The 16,184-nt window shown below is 39.8% G+C and overlaps 2 long non-coding RNA genes across 4 annotated transcripts; one reads left to right on the top strand and one right to left on the bottom strand.

Annotated features, from left to right (window-relative positions):
* Window positions 1-660: 660 nt before the first annotated feature.
* Window positions 661-7,627, bottom strand: LOC120404970. 2 transcript variants are annotated; one of them, XR_005598290.1, is made up of 3 exons: window positions 7,509-7,627; window positions 5,035-5,153; window positions 661-944 (listed from the first exon to the last, which is right to left on the bottom strand). It is a non-coding gene; the product is annotated as an uncharacterized LOC120404970 (long non-coding RNA). The 2 variants fall into 2 exon arrangements; XR_005598289.1 differs by lacking the exon at window positions 7,509-7,627 and adding an exon at window positions 6,420-6,489.
* On the top strand, window positions 6,593-11,694 carry LOC120404975. Of its 2 annotated transcripts, none has more exons than XR_005598298.1 (2): window positions 6,593-7,045; window positions 11,453-11,694. It is a non-coding gene; the product is annotated as an uncharacterized LOC120404975 (long non-coding RNA). The 2 variants fall into 2 exon arrangements; XR_005598299.1 differs by having other exon boundaries at window positions 6,593-6,903.
* The last annotated feature ends 4,490 nt before the right edge of the window (window positions 11,695-16,184 follow it).

Here is a 16,184-nt window from a genome sequence, read left to right on the forward strand (position 1 = left end):
AGCCAAGGGGGAGATTTTCAAAGAAACAAATGACAGGCATCTTCATCCCAGTGAAAGTCAATGGCAATTAGTTGTACAGGCACCGACTTTCCAAAGTGCTAGGGGGTGCTCGACCCCTGGCTCTGCCCCAGGCCCCGCCCACCCCTTCCCTTCACCACTCCACCCCTTCCCCCAAGGCTCCACCCCCATCCTGCATCTTCCCGCCCCCACTCCATCCCCACTCCACCTCTTCCCATCCAGTTCCATCCCCTCCCTGAGCGCGCCACGTCCTCGCTTATCTCCCTTCCCCCCCCCCCCCCCGAGCCTCCTGAAATGGAAAGTGGAAATTACATATTGACATATAATAACAAATTAAGCCAGCTCCTGCATGTAGATCTCCAAGTGGGCCCAGTTCTGATCTCACTCCTCTTTTACACAGGTATGACTATATTGAAGCTATTCCTAATTTATGGCACTGTAAAAGCGATCACAATCAGATCCATATACTGCACTGTATGTCCGCAGCAAAATAGAGTAAGTGGGCTTCTGAGCATGCAAATCATTTAACCATCATGGAAGAAGGAAGAGACTGGCCCACGTGAAGAAAGTGTTATTGTTTTATGGGAAATGTGATCCTCTTAGCCAGCTAATTGAATTGTCAAGAGGGAGAAATGTGCTGTAACCATCATTTATATATATATAAACATTAAAAATTCTTTAGGAAAATAATCTTATTTCCCCACACTGCCTTCACAGATTCCAGAAGGCAAAGGATCATCCCTCTCTTTCCTTCCCAAGTTTCCCTTTCTATCACTTTGCTTTCTAACTCTTTCTTCCTCCTCTGATTTCTTCCTCAGTAGTGCCTGTGCTTCAGGACCTGACCCATCTGAAGCACGGGGTCTTCAGAACTCTCTAGCTCATCATCACAGGAATGCAGACTCTTCTTAAACGTTAACAACTTCCCTCTGCAGAGACAGATAGGGACACAGAAGCTACTTCAGTCATTGGGTTAGAATAGCAGCCACTGAGCATATCTGTGTTCATCCCAAGCCTGCTTATGGTGGATTTCTTTCTCATGCAGAGTTCCCTAGAGCCCAGCCCAGTCACACCAGCTGGGCACTTGGTGAAGGATTTAGATTCATGCATCCAAACCTTATTTAGACTGTAATCTCCTTGTGGTGGGATCTGTAACTACTCCATGCTTTGTACAGCACCAAGTACATTGCCCGTGCTCAGTAAGTGATGGTAATGATTGCAACTACTGCTATAATATATAGCTACAGAGTGATTAAAACCCTTTTTATTCAGTTGTCGATTTTTTTAAAAGCCCAGCAAACTAAGCTTCCCCCCCCCCCTACCCTTCCCACTTGGCCCTTTTCAAGCTATCTTTCTTTGGCTAGGTATGCAGTAGCTGCTAGTTTGATTTTTTATGCCTGTAGCAAACAATGATGCTATCCTCGGCTAATGATAATTATTTTGACTTGGCTCTTAGATACCTTACTTTTGGGTTTGTGCACTGAATCTACAAAGGGAGGAAGTCTTGGGATCTTCATTTCCTGCACATTCATTCCACTGGGTTGAACATGGCATTTACTGCAAACTCACATTCTAGCTAGGATTTCTTTGTGTCTGTGTAGAGGGAAGTATTATCCCATTGACAATACTGTTACCAGCTCATTTAATTCAAGTCAGGCTTGTGATGAGCTTGTGAATTTCCCATTGCTTTCTTTCACTTTTTGCACACACAAATGAAACGTGGTGTTACCGTAAATATTCATGAAAATACACGTAGAAGTACCTATGTTCTTGTCTAATCAAATGGTTTTGTAAACAAGCTACATTTTGTGCTTATTTCTATTGCTTGCCTTGAACTTATTCCCACCACTGTTTTTCTTTCTTGTGCACATGAATGGCGGAAAGCTCCACACACTTTCAGATGCCCCAAATACAATCATATAGAAAATATTTTCAAAGCAATGACCTTCCAATGCCAGCTAGACTTTGGATGGCAAAAGCTATCCTTTCCTCTCCTTTTGATGCTCCTCTCATTTGCTTTGTTCCTTTCTCACAGGGAAGTAGGTGGGGGAATACAGCAATTATTCTGCCTAGAAACTGAAGGGGATTTCTGAGCAACCTTGCACGACAGAGCTGGCACATGCAACCCCTTTTTATGACTCATTGAGCTGGCATAGACTGCTACATCAGCATTGGCAGGGCTCCCCAGAGCCTGTCACCAACAATAGGTGCTGCTGTAAGCAGCAGTTCTGACTGCAGTGATATGAGCTTGTTTTGCTGAGTTTTGAAAAGGCATCTTGGGTCCCTTCACATTACACCTGACAAAACTCCAAAGTCTAAGGAAAAGGTGCTAATAGGGACAGTATATAACACACTGGGATCCACTCAAAACCATTCTACCAAAACTGAACTATCAGTTTAGCACTAGGAGAACTGAACTTCTCCTAGTGCTAAACTGATTGCTAAACTAATATCTTGCACTTCTATAGCACCTTTTGTCTAGGGATCTCAAATCACTTTGCAACTATTAATTAAGTTTCACAACAAACAGGTGAATAGCATAATACTATTTCCATTTTACAGATGGGTAAACAGATACTGAGGAGCTAAGTGACATAGCCAAGGCCACATAGTGAGTCAGGGTGATGAGAGGATTACAATAATCTTGACTATGAATTTTACAAACACAGGAGCAGCACACTAGATTTGCCAATATCCTGCATTCAGCAGTGGCTAGTACCAGATACTTCAGAGCAGGGCCGGCTCCAGACCCCAGCGCGCCAAGCACGCGCTTGGGGCGGTGTGCCGCGGGAGGGCGGCAGGTCGCTCTGGTGGACCTCCTGCAGGCGTGCCTGCGGAGGGTCTGCTGGTCCCGCGGCTCCGGTGGACCTCCCGCAGACATGCCTGTGGGAGGTCCACCGGAGCCGCGGGACCCGTGACTGCCAGAGTGCCCCTCCGCGGCGTGCAGCCCTGCTTGGGGTGCCGCAAATCCTAGAGCTGCCCCTGCTTCAGAGGACTGTACAATAACACACAGGGGACACTCATGGAATAACCTATCTACAGGGAAAGTTTTTCCCTAAGCCCCATCAGCTATCATCACAATGCTAGTTTATTGGGGCAGTTCCTCCCCTGAAGAGTTTGAACCTAATTATACTGTGGTCACCATTCATCGATTCTAAGGCCAGAAGGGACTACTGTGATCATCTAAAGTGACCTCCTGTATAGTACAAGCAATGGAATTTACCCACAATAATTCCTAGAGCAGATCCTTTATAAAAACATCCAGTCCTGTTTTAAAAATTGGCAGTGATGGAGAGTCCACCACAACCCTTCGTAAATTGTTCCAATGGTTAATTACTCTCAGTGAACCAACTCCTGTGTGTTACATAGGACTAAACTGAGAATAGCTTCTCTTCTTGTGTGCTCCAGACCTAGCTGTTGCAAGAAGCAATCAGTTAAGGTGTTGAGAAATTGCTTCTCTGAACCGTGTATCTTTGTGATGTTTGACCAGTTGATATGTGGATGGTCATCTACTATTACAGTTTCATTAGCCTTAGTTGCCTCATTGATCTCCCTCAAGATTGTGCACTCAAGATCTTTTTCCTGAGCAGGATGTTAGTAGTATAATCCTACTAGTACAGAAGTTCTGGGATTTTTATCTATACAGATTATATTGTATAGGTCTCTCCAATCAGAGATTTTATCTTATTGAATTCCATGTCATCTCTTGGATATAGTGTTACTCACCACACCTCTGTGAGCAAAGCTATCCCAAACTGTAAATTTGTAGCTGGATATTGCAGTATCCGACTGATTTGTCACTCTACCATGTTTAAGTAATCTCTGCTATATGAAGGTTTTCTTCCATTGCCAGGCAGTGTAGCTCACCTGATTTCACTTTTAAGTTTCTCACTTTGCTAAAGGAACATTTAGGCCAAGATTTTCAAAAAAATAAGTGCCTAGAGTTAAGCTCCTAAATCCATATGTAAGTACGCACATACGTCTCTCATATGTATGTGCACCCGCTTGTACACTTTTTGAACTCTAATGCCTGTATATACAGTTGATATATTACAACATCTGCACACCCAGGTGATAATATTTACACACACGGAACCAATTAAGACAAACAAACTCTGCATGAGTAAATATTATCAAAAGCACATATGGATGTTAATGCTTAAAAAGTACTGCACACAACTTTGCATATGTGCAAATGGCTCCCTTGAAAACCAGAATCCATATAGTCCTTATGCATTGATGCTGACTATGGTGCCTACAAAAATCAGTTGATAATCAAAGGAGCAGGCCCAGCAGGATTTGAAGCTTATGCTCATGCTCCCCAAAGCCAAAAGCACAGATTTCAAAGATTACTGACTGGTTCCCCAGTTACAGACAGCCAGCTGGCTTCCCCGAGGCCTCCCACTCATCAGGACTTCAACATGTACATGCTGAAGTCCTGTTGAGACAGTCAGTCTTCTTGAGGCTGCCTGGCCTTGAGGAGACTGATCAACTGACTAGAATTAGGGGAACAGGCCAGCAGGCTTTCAAGTCTGCACTTAAGAGCCAGCTTTCCCAGTTATTCATAGGGTTTGGTTGTCCCCTGAGACCTTCAGATAATTGGAAGTCTATCTGTAGTGTGTGAGAGAGACAGTGAGAGAGGGAGAGTGAAAGATCTATCCGTTATGTGTAATTAATTTTATTGTTTGTGCTCATAAATGGTTATGGACAGGTAGTACTTAGAACTGAAATATTTCAATTATTCTGTGCAGGCAGTAAAAGAAGGTCTTCCTCCTGTTATCTCAGAAATGACCTTAGTGCTGACCAAATATAACCTACTAATTACCCTTTTTGAACTGCCCAGCATCTGATTAGTTTTATTCAGCACTCATTTAAGACTGTGATTTTGGTTTGGAAATCTTCCTTACAGCTTATAATTCCTGGTGGGGGAAAAATGCTGTGACCTATATAGTGGAAAAAAAGAAAGAAAAACACAGCTATACTTTTCCAAAAGCAGAACAAAGAAAAGAAATAATATACCTTTCACAAGGGACTTGGTGTTATCTGAAACCCTATAATCCAAATCCCATTCTGTTTCTTCACTAGGTTGGACGATTTCAGTAGGCGTGTCTGCGATTTAATCAATTTTAAAACAGCAACTGCAAAAATAGAGTACATTCATGTGAAGGGCATCCAAGTCATGGATTAACACTAAAGTTAGTAAACATAAATGGGGAGTGGATATGGATTAGAATTATCTGGACTGCAACATCTGACTAACCTGTCCTTGATTTACCTACTATGTTTAGGGGAAAAATGCCTCGGGAACTTATATCAGTCAGGAGTAACATAAAAGAAGGGTTGCTTACTGTGACCAAACAGATCATGAGAAACATTACTTTATATTCAGTCCTAGAATGCATTTTGACTAGTTTTCTGTGTTTTTATTTCAAGAACTGTTTTATAAATATGATAAATTCATAAAGCAGAACTGATTAATACCCACGTAGAAGCTTTAAAAGATAATCTATATAGGTAAAATATGGCCATCCGATTAGATGGACATAATACACAATAGCTGGGATCCGCTCTGACACTCTTGCCAACATTTCCTATATGTCAAGTTTCAGAGGGGTAGCCGTGTTAGTCTGGATCTGTAAAAGCAGCAAAGAGTCCTGTGGCACCTTATAGACTAACAGACGTATTGGAGCATGAGCTTTCCTGGGTGAATACGGAAAAGGATAAATGGACACAAATCAGATATTAGGAATGGCAATATACAAAAACCTGTAGGAGAACACTTCAATCTCCCTGGCCACACCATAGCAGATCTTAAGGTGGCCATCCTGCAGCAAAAAAACCACACTTCAGGACCAGACTCCCAAGAGAAACTGCTGAGCTCCAGTTCATCTGCAAATTTGACACCATCAGCTCAGGATTAAACAAAGACTGTGAATGGCTTGCCAACTACAAAACCAGTTTCTCCTCCCTTGGTTTTCACACCTCAGCTGCTAGAAGAGGGCCTCATCCTCCCTGATTGAACTAACCTCGTTATCTCTAGCCTGCTTCTTGCTTGCTTATATATACCTGCCCCTGGAGATTTCCACTACATGCATCCGACGAAGTGGGTATTCACCCACGAAAGCTCATGCTCCAAAACGTCTGTTAGTCTATAAGGTGCCACAGGACTCTGCTGCATTTCCTATTTGTGCATTCTTGAGAATATTCTTCGTTAGAGTTAGTGTTAGTGCGGGTGCGCTGGACCTTTGACAAGTGAACACAGTGATCAGGCAGAAAAGTTTTCACTTGGTTTCAATGGAGTTATATTTGGGATTTATTTGAGCCAGGATTTCCAAAGGTTTTGGTGTTTCTGGGTTATCAAGTCTCCTTTTCAACAACTTGTTCCAAATCTTTGTTTCACTTACATTAATGTAAATCTTGGATAAATCTGACAAATATTTTAAAGCAATATTTGGCCTTCCTGTTGATTTCATGTGCCAGCATATAAATAAATAGTTCTATGTGCTAGTCACAGAATTTCAGTAGTTATGACGATCTAGAACTTTGTAGCTAAGTAGTTGCACTGTTACAACATCTCTATACAGGGCAATGATGTTTCCTATAAACACTCTATATAGTTTCTATAAAATAATTTCTAGATCAGGCAGTCCCAAAATTTTCATAGAATGGACCACATTTCAATCACATAACATCCATACTGCAACCACAGGAGTTACTTACATTAAAAAGTAACATTAGAAAAAAACTGAATGTCTTTAATTTCTTTTAATGCAGTTTAGCAGCTGGAAACAAGGAGAATATGGAAGCAAGGAAACTATGTGAACAGCCATCTCTCCATGGACTACAAGCAAGTGCTCCATGGGTCATTAGTAGTGCAGAGGCTACAGTGTGGGTATCTCGGCATTAGATCATTAATATCATTAGAAGGCCTGTAGTCTACTAATTGATGCTCCATTTGAACTAACATCACCATCTGCTCATGAGTTAGTCAAACCTCTTATGAAGTTTATCCTCAAGAAGAAACTACTAGGTGATGTTATTTTTCATTTCACCATTTGAGGCCAAATATGCACTAGACAATTTTCTTTGACATCTCCCACTTACTATCCAAGTTAATATAAAAAAACCCCATTTCCATTTTGATAGACAGTTAAATGTAGTAGAAACCATTTATTACTACTGATGAATATCTAATCACAAAATGCTAATAGGGGAGATTCCATCTGTTCTAGTATGAATCTCTGTTTACAATATCCAGAGATACTGGAATGCTTGAGCTATATAACTCCATCCAGACTACTTCTGTGTGTTGTATCCCTAGTTGCTGGGGATACCTTAAACCAAGGCATATAGTTTGGCTAGTTAGATACATAATTGTAAGGTTTATTGATCTTGTTTGAATTGTATTCACACAGCCCTCAAGCTCTGGAAGTCCTTTCCCAGTCCTGGGGTATATGTAGTATGTGATCATGGTGCTCAGGGAGCAGCCTCACCTTTGGTTGTTCCAAAGTCCTGATGAGGATTCTGAAGAGGTGCATCTCCCAGGATATTCCCCTGCTTATTTTTCTTTTTAGCTTGTTGTGCCAAAATTCACAAAAATTAAGAAGACTCTAATTACAAAAAATAAGCCTGTTAGTCTGTTACAGAGAACAGAGCCTCTGATAAACCTAATTTACCCTGTATTTAGTATCACATAAAATTCCATTCCAACACAGAAAGCAAATGACAAATAACAATATACTGCACCCTACCATACATGCCCTATTCACCCCCATTCATATTATATGACACATATATTATTAACACACAGATTGAGAAAGACCTGCCCCAGAATACCACACAACCCAGTGGTGTGGGCACTCACCTGAGAGGAGGAGACTTAAGTTAAATCCGTGCTCTACATCAGACACAGGAGGGAATTGAACCCCACCTCCTGGGTGAGTGCTCTTAGCACTGAGCTAAAAGTTGTAAGAGGGGCACTAGCACCACCATCTCCTCCTCCAGTGGTTTTGACAAGAGATGGCTTAGGCACATAACACCAGGAGAGGGTTCAGGCTGGGAACCCTGAGTGGAGACAAACATCTAATTCCCTTTGAGGGATGGGGCTTAGGCTACACCCCTGTCCTCAGCATTTTCTATTGGCTAGCTTAGGCAGCTCCCCACTCAAAAGTAACTGACTTTTGTGAATCCCATTGTTACGTGCTAAGTCTCCGCATGCATTGTTTAGGGACTCTGGGCACCTAACCTGGGGCTTTCAATTCCAGTTAGGTACTGTAGCTCTGAGTACTACAACTCCTAAGTCCCTTTGTGGATCTAGCCCTGAAAGAGTTGGATAAAGATAAAATACATTAAAAAAATTCCATTAACTATTTTATAAGGGCCATATTTTTGAGGCCAAGAGCAATGAGGGTGGCATCAGATGCACCTGAAAATCCTTACAATTCTGTGAGCATTTGCACCAGCAAATTGCGTGGACAGCTATGCAAAAAACATTTGTGCATGCAGATACTTGTTTGGATATGTAAATGTAGGGTTTTGAAGATGCATTTTTTTTAGCAACCACTATTCTAGAATTTAGTCTTAAAATGTGTAATATGAAATATCATAGAAAATTTGCTGAGACAACGGACTTACATAGCATGCTAAAATACTACTAAAACATAGCGAAAGAAGAAATGTCTGAGCATTTTTTTTAAAGGTAAAATTTTAAGATGTTAGAAAATTGCATATTTTGGTTGCACTGGTCAGTTGCAACTTTTGAAAATAGAGCAATTTATGCATCAACACACTCAGACCTCTATTTTTTTTACCCTTTTGGGTTGGTGTTGGAAACATATAGAAACTAATTTTTAGGCGTGAGTTAGACATGCATTTGCCTATGCATTGTTGGATTTGAGCATTCAAATCCCTGACTTCTACCTAGGCATACATGTGCAGAAGTCAATGATTTTTACAAACACACACCTGGTAAAATCCCTGCTTCTACCTTAGAAATTATAATCAGGGCCATAATGCATATCAAGTTTAGTAAATAACACACAAAAGAAATTTACAGGCATAGTATAGGATTCAGAACTGTTTCACAGTTCTGTGACTGTGTTTTATTTTTCTTCACAACTGTTTCTATGAAGTTACAGTAGATTGGAGATCAAGTGAGCTGGCATCAGAGTGTCAGTTACTTTTGACAGGAACCGAAGACCTTCATGTGTGAGGGTGATGATGGAAAAGCTGAAGCTGCAGCCAATTGTAGAATTCCTTTTACGCACAGTGGTGTCTGGAAACAAATATCTGTTTTCTATAAACTCCACATACTTAAGCGTTTCTTATACCGGGTGTAATTTTAATGATTAACAAGATTGTTAGCAGTTCATTTCTTTCAGTTTATATTCCTGTATTTCAGAAAAATGGTTTATTCTTTATTTATGGCACTTTTTGTGGGTCAATTTTAAAACAAGGATACAGTTCTGTCTCAGTAGGCTTGCATTCCATGCATGCTTTGAAATTGTATGTTTGGACCTGCACAGCAATAGCAGTGGTTCAAAGCATTAATAGTGCTTTCATGGTAATGCAGCCATCAGATCATTATTGCTGTTCTAAGACTCTGCCAGTGGGTATGACATGCATTTTATATTTGGAAATAAAATCCTACTGAGGTTCCATAAATCTGCAAATGGGTCAGACTTTCTTGTAGGCTATTATGGTGTGCTGCAAAAAAAATTGTGTGTGTGACTCAGGAATAAATAATGCTAAGTCAGCTTCACATAACAGAACCAGAATTTGTTTATATATTTTTTAAAAAATGTGAACAGTCTATAAATTGGTATATTAGCAAGCTATGTCACCTGCATTTTTGTTTTAAATCTCACATTAAGTTTCAGAAAAATAGTATAAAATTATCTTTGAATGCTACTTCTTTGTTCTGCCAGTGGCTTTATACTGTATCAGAATAACAAATGAAACTCACCTATGCCTGCTTTCAACTTAAATAAAACATTTCATTTAAGATATTTAGATTAAGGCAGTTCCCATTTTTAGATTTGAAGCAATGTGGATTTTTGGACACCTTAATGGGTAAACAGATAGCATTAGTGGCTGTTGCCTTATTACCAGTGTGTGTATACCCATTGGGCGTGGCAAAGGGAAGGGAATACCTATAGAATAGACATTCTAAGTTTTTGGGGAGGGGGAGAGAAGAGGGCACGGCCATAGTCTTGCCCTCATGTAGCACCTCGCGTGTACTTTCATGGTGCAGGATGAAAACTGTTGCACATGTCATTCAAAGTGACACACATCTTTGGGTTACTTGTAAGCAGAGTTTAGAGAGAGACTTGTTATTAATTCGATTGTACTGAAACCTGACCTACTTACCTCTGGCAATATTATTGCCACAAAACATTTTAACAAGCCTCGGAGCTGAAAGAGAGGACTCATATTCCATTGCTAGTTGAATAACATCTGTTTCTATTTTCTATTCGAAAGCACGCCCTTCAGGCTATAAACTGAATCTCTACTCTAGTGTAAGATAAATAAATAAATAAATAAAAAACAGCTGCGATCCTCTGGGGTATTGAACTATTCAAGCACTTTGTGAGCCTTAGGGATACAGACACACACACAGTAGAATCTTAATTATCTGAGGTGGAAGGAGGTTCGAACGCTTGAATAGGATTATTAAAATTATTATTATTCCTAAATACTGAAGTTTTAACTGCATGTCAGGAAGAAATTTAACTGAACAGTTAAGTATAAGCTTAAGCAGTTTGCTCTTTCTTTCAGAGAAGGGTAAGACTCACACGGTTTTTTGGCCAGATTATAACAGAGCAATTTCTTCCTTTTCCTGAAGTCCTAGAATGCAAAACAGAATCAGAGGGTGGGTGCTACTATTATATGTAAATTAATTTATATTAGGATTGGATAAACATGACAGACTAGACAAGAAAAGAACTGACCTGAACTTTGGCCCCAATATCAAACCGAAATGAACTCACATTTTTCTTTTTGAGGTTTCAAAAATGTTTCATGTAACCTTTTCTTTTTAATTAAGTAATTAATTTTTGGCCATATCCTCACTTCCTGGTTTCAGTCAGGGTTAGCACTGTAAAAGTAACAGGAGAAAAGCTACATTCATTAGCCTGATTCTCCTTTCACTTTCAACAGCGTAAATCAGGAAAAGCATTTCCATTAAACCAGTGATGAGTTGAGAATTTCCTGTTGTATTGTTGGCCTGGTTGAAATTGGGAGAAATTGGAATTCTCATGGGAGAACCTGGTGGAGGACACTAGTAATGCTAGAAGAGTAGAGCTGCCAGCAGGGCTAGCCTTAATTAATAGTATTATACACTCTCTAAATCACCATCACTGTGGTGTCTAGGGGTTGCCTGTTCAAGTGCTATTCATTTCCCCTTCTCGATCCCTTTTGACTTTCTTTTTCTTTCTAGTGCTCTATTTTTCTTTGGGTGTAATGAAGGCACAATCCTGCACTCTGAAATGAACCCTGGATGAACAGCTGAACTTTGGATGATTATCTGAACTGCAAAACCTTTTAAAGTTCTCCAGTCTCTGTTTTAACCACTGAGTGAACTTTTATGTATAAACTTTTCCTACTGACTGGCTTTTCCAACGAGACAGTGAAACTGGATGGAATCCTTAAGAGTTATTGAATAAACACTGTATTTCTAAAGTTCGTAGCTTATCATCCGATTTATGAAGTCCTCAAACAATATAAAGCAATGGTAATACAAATAATATATACAAATTATTCTATTTGTTAGCATTTCAGAAGCTGCTGGGAAAACATGGCAAATCCTATGGCAGAGATGATAAGGAGAGTAGAAATATTTCTGGTTTTTTAATGATGGAGATGAAAATTAGCTCATACATTTCTTTCAAATTGCATGACAGGAGGATAAACCTAGCAATTCATGTAATGTTTATTTTCTATTTTTCCCTGGTTGGATTGGAATGTGAAAATGGAAAGACTGCTCATTGAATCCCAGCATCTGTTTTCAGTTGAAAAAGAAATCAACAGGTCTTATTACGGGGAGTTGCGGGGGCAGGGGGGTGATGTGTGTGTAAATAGATGCAAATTTGAAAAATTATTTGCATGAATTTGAACCCGTGCAAACGGAAACTGCCAAGTTTATATGAATGTTTAGCAATGCTCTCAAAACACCTTTAACCTCCTGGATGCACCTAAATTAAGAAAAGCAGAAACTTCTACTTCTCATGTTGGTGTAGTGATGTGTCACCAAGTGTTTATGCAAGAGAATATTTTAATACAAAAATATATATGCAGAAACCCGGAGTATAAATGCAGCATGAATGAACACCCATGCTCTGCCTACTGTAGGTGTGTAGACAATGCTAAACTCATTTAGAGGGAACCAGGTCACTGTGCATGCCATGTGAATTATATTGCCTGATCTGATTTACATTTTTGTTGAATAAGAAAACACATTCTCAATGCTAGTAGAAGATTCTCAAAATGTCTTTGCATTCTCACTGATGTCAATAGCAGTCAAAGACTTGATCTAAAACTTTTATTCCCAAGAAAAATCTCCTTAAACCAGGATAAAGTGATCAGATGGTACAAGGGTGGCAGGCCAAGGTGAATAGTGCCTTTCCTAACCCTTTTACATTTAATTCTTCACTCAAAATGGCAGATTGTCAACTGGCTTCCATAATTGCACCTGCAAAATTTGTGGAGAAATAAATTTGTGCTACAAAACATCCATACATGCCACAGAATTCACAGACTTAAGTGCACAAGAGGTGGAAAGAAAGCCCTTTCCTCTGCAGATGCTTTCCCCAGTCCACCAGCAATCATCTCAGCATCATATTCTAGTTTATTCTTCTCTATGTTCTAACCACAGTCAAGTAGTGGGAAACTAAAAATGCCTCACAACTGGGTACAGTGGAAGATGGAGAGCTACCTCTCATCTCCATATCGATGGCAACACAATCCAAATTATGTCACCATCTCTCCACATACACATTAAATGGGGTAGGACACAGACAGAATTGATCCCTCTGAAGATCCACACAGGAGATCCTTGTGGAAGATAAACAACTACTCAGTACCAATAAAGATTTATTTAGAAGGAAAGAGAGGAACCTCAAAAGTGAGATCTCATCTGCTCCAAACTGGCTCTGCAGCTTGCTAACCAAAACTTCATGTATACAGTGTTGTTGTAGCCGTGTCAGTTCCAGGATATGAGAGAGACAAGGTGGGTGAGGTAATATCTTTTAATGGATCAACTTCTGTTGGTGAGAGAGACAAACTTTCAAGCTTTCACAGAGCTCTTCTTCAGGTCTGGGAAACTAATTCAGTGTCACTGCTAAATACAAGGTTTAAAGTTACTTTCCAAGACCTGAAGAAAGGCTCTGTGTAAGCTCAAAAGCTCGTCTCTCTTACCAACAGTTGGTCCAATAGAAGATATTACCTCACCCATCTCATCTCTCAAAACTTCATGATTAGTACTACTAAAGGTGGCTAATAACTCCAGTAGAATTAGTACGGACACCTACCTTCTATAAGTCACTTTAACATCAGGCAAAGAGTGGCACAATCTCTTTGCCATACTATGATCAGGTAGCTTTTCCAACCTAATAGAAAATACAGTCAAGATGCACTATCAAAGTCAATTTCCTTTGTAGGGGTTGGCTTTATTAACGAACTGATAAAAATAAATAAACAAAATTCATCCTTGTCAGTTTCTAGGGTTTTCTTCCTTACATTCAGGTTAGAGTTAGTCAGCAGGATTCATGTGATATCGTCTTGAAGGATCAACACTGGCTAACAGTTCAAGTCAACAGGAACATTGCACTCATTCCCATGTAACATATATTGCATTTCAAATAATCAGTTTCTAAGCACCTAGAGGATAATAGAGTAATAAAGAATAACCAGCAAGGATTTTGTGAAGAAAAAATCATGCCAAACCAACCTGATTTCTTTCTGTGACAGGGATACTATCCTAGCGGATAAGGGGGGAAGCTATAGCTCTGATAGATCTTCATTTTAGTAAGGCTTGCGACACAGTCTTACATGACATTCATATAAGCAAGTTAGGGAATTGTGGTCTAGCTCAAATTACTATACGGTAGGTTCACAACTGCTTGAAAAAATGCAGTTCTCAATGGTTCACAGTCAAACTGGTAGGACATATCTAGTGGGGTCCTGCAGGGTTCTATCCCAGGTCTGGTACTATTCAATATTTTCACTAATGACCGGATAACAGAGTGGGAACTATGTTTGTAAAATTTGCGGATGACAACAAGCTGGGAGGGGTTGCAAGCACTTTTAGGATATGATTAGAATTCAAAAGAACATTAACAAGTTCGAGTATTAGTCTGAAATCAACAAGATGAAATTCATTAAAAATAAGTGCAAATATACTACACCTTAAGAAGGAAAAAAATCATATGTACAAATGGGGAACAGCTGGCTATGCAGTAGCATTGCTGAAAAGAATCTGGGCATGATAGTGGGTCATAAATTGAATGTGAGTAAACAATATGATGCAGTTACAAAAAAGGCTAATATTCTTGGGTATATTAACAGGAGTGTCATATGTAAGACATTGGAGGTAATTGTCCTGCTCTCCTTGGCACTGGTGAGGCTTCAGCTGGAGTATTCTGTCCCGTTTTGGTCATCACACTTTAGGAAAGATGTGGACAAATTAGAGAGAGTCCAGAAGAGAGCAACAAAAATGATAAAATATGTAGAGACTTGACCTATGAGGGGAAAAAAAAACCTGGGCATGTTTAAGTCTTGGGAAAAGAAGATTGAGGTGGGACCCAATAACAGTCTTCAAATATTCTAAGGGCTGTTATAAAGAGGATGGTGGTCAATTGTTCTCCATGTCTGCTGAAAGTAGGACAAGTAGTAATCTGCTTAATCTGCAGCAAGGGACATTTAGGTTAAATATTAGGAAAAAAGTTCTAACTATATGGATAGTTAAGAACAGGTTAGACAAACACCTGTTAGGAATGGTCTAGGTTTACTTGGTACTAAATCAGCATGGGAGAGAGGGCTGGACTAGATGACCTCTTGTGTTCCCTTACAACCCTACATTTCTATGAAAGGCAGACTGAAAACAATCAAAGTTATCTAACAAATCCAGATGATACCAAAGTTGTCTCAACACAAGCTTCTCAATTACCATACCAAAACAGCGAAGTTTACAATGGCAAATAAACGATGAGACTACTTCTTTAGCATGGGTCTCATAATCACTCAATGGAGGGGAAACAGGCTCCCTCCCCTTCCATAATGAGGCATTATTGTTCTCCATCAACAATGTACTCAATATTTCCAGGATGGATTTTTGCTTTTCATAGAATACAAAGCCTGAGGGAACCATTGTGATCAGCTAGCCTGACCTCCTACATAACACAGGCCAGAGGACTTCCCTGAATTAATTCCTATTTGAACTACAGCATATCTTCTAGAAAAATATCCAGTCTTGATATAAAAATTGCCAGTGATGGAGAATCCACTACAACTTCTAAAAGCAATGCTGATTTTCCATACCAGTGGTTTCCCCCCAGTTCCAAGTGAGAATGCACACTTAGTTCTTCTGTCCCATGTGCAAGAGAGGAAAGAACACAAAGAAAACAGCAAACCAATAACACAAAATATATATGCACTTATAGCTGCACTAAGTAAGGTGATATTTTGTGTGTTTATAAAGCAACGTAACAAATAAGATAAAAGAAGGCAGGTGGAAAACTAAGCAAATGTTTCTCTAGTGAGAATGCTTAATTTGCACCCAATAAAATACAGAATTAAATTAAGAAGAGAAAAAGGATGTGTGAGGAAGTCTCAGTATCTTGGATGATACTAATACACATGGATTGTAGGGGAAACTAGGGTATGCTCACACAGCCTGAATGACTCAGGTATACAGAGCTGGTCATAACTAGGGTCAGAGGTTCAAATTCAGTCCAGGTAGACAGCGGGAGACAATCCAGGTACACAGCTGTCTGTGAGAAAAATGTTTAGTGTTTTCAGTCCAGTTCCTTCAGAATGGTGTCCATATGACAAAAAGCCATTATTTATTGCTGGTAGGTAGTGCCCACACTGCTACTCTTGGGGACATTCTGCAGCACTGCGCATGCACAGAATTCATGTCACCTGCAGATTTATTTGCGTCCCCACAGAAAAAT

Source organism: Mauremys reevesii, linkage group 4, assembly GCF_016161935.1.
Source record: "Mauremys reevesii isolate NIE-2019 linkage group 4, ASM1616193v1, whole genome shotgun sequence".
In the NCBI taxonomy this organism is placed as follows: Eukaryota; Metazoa; Chordata; order Testudines; family Geoemydidae; genus Mauremys; species Mauremys reevesii.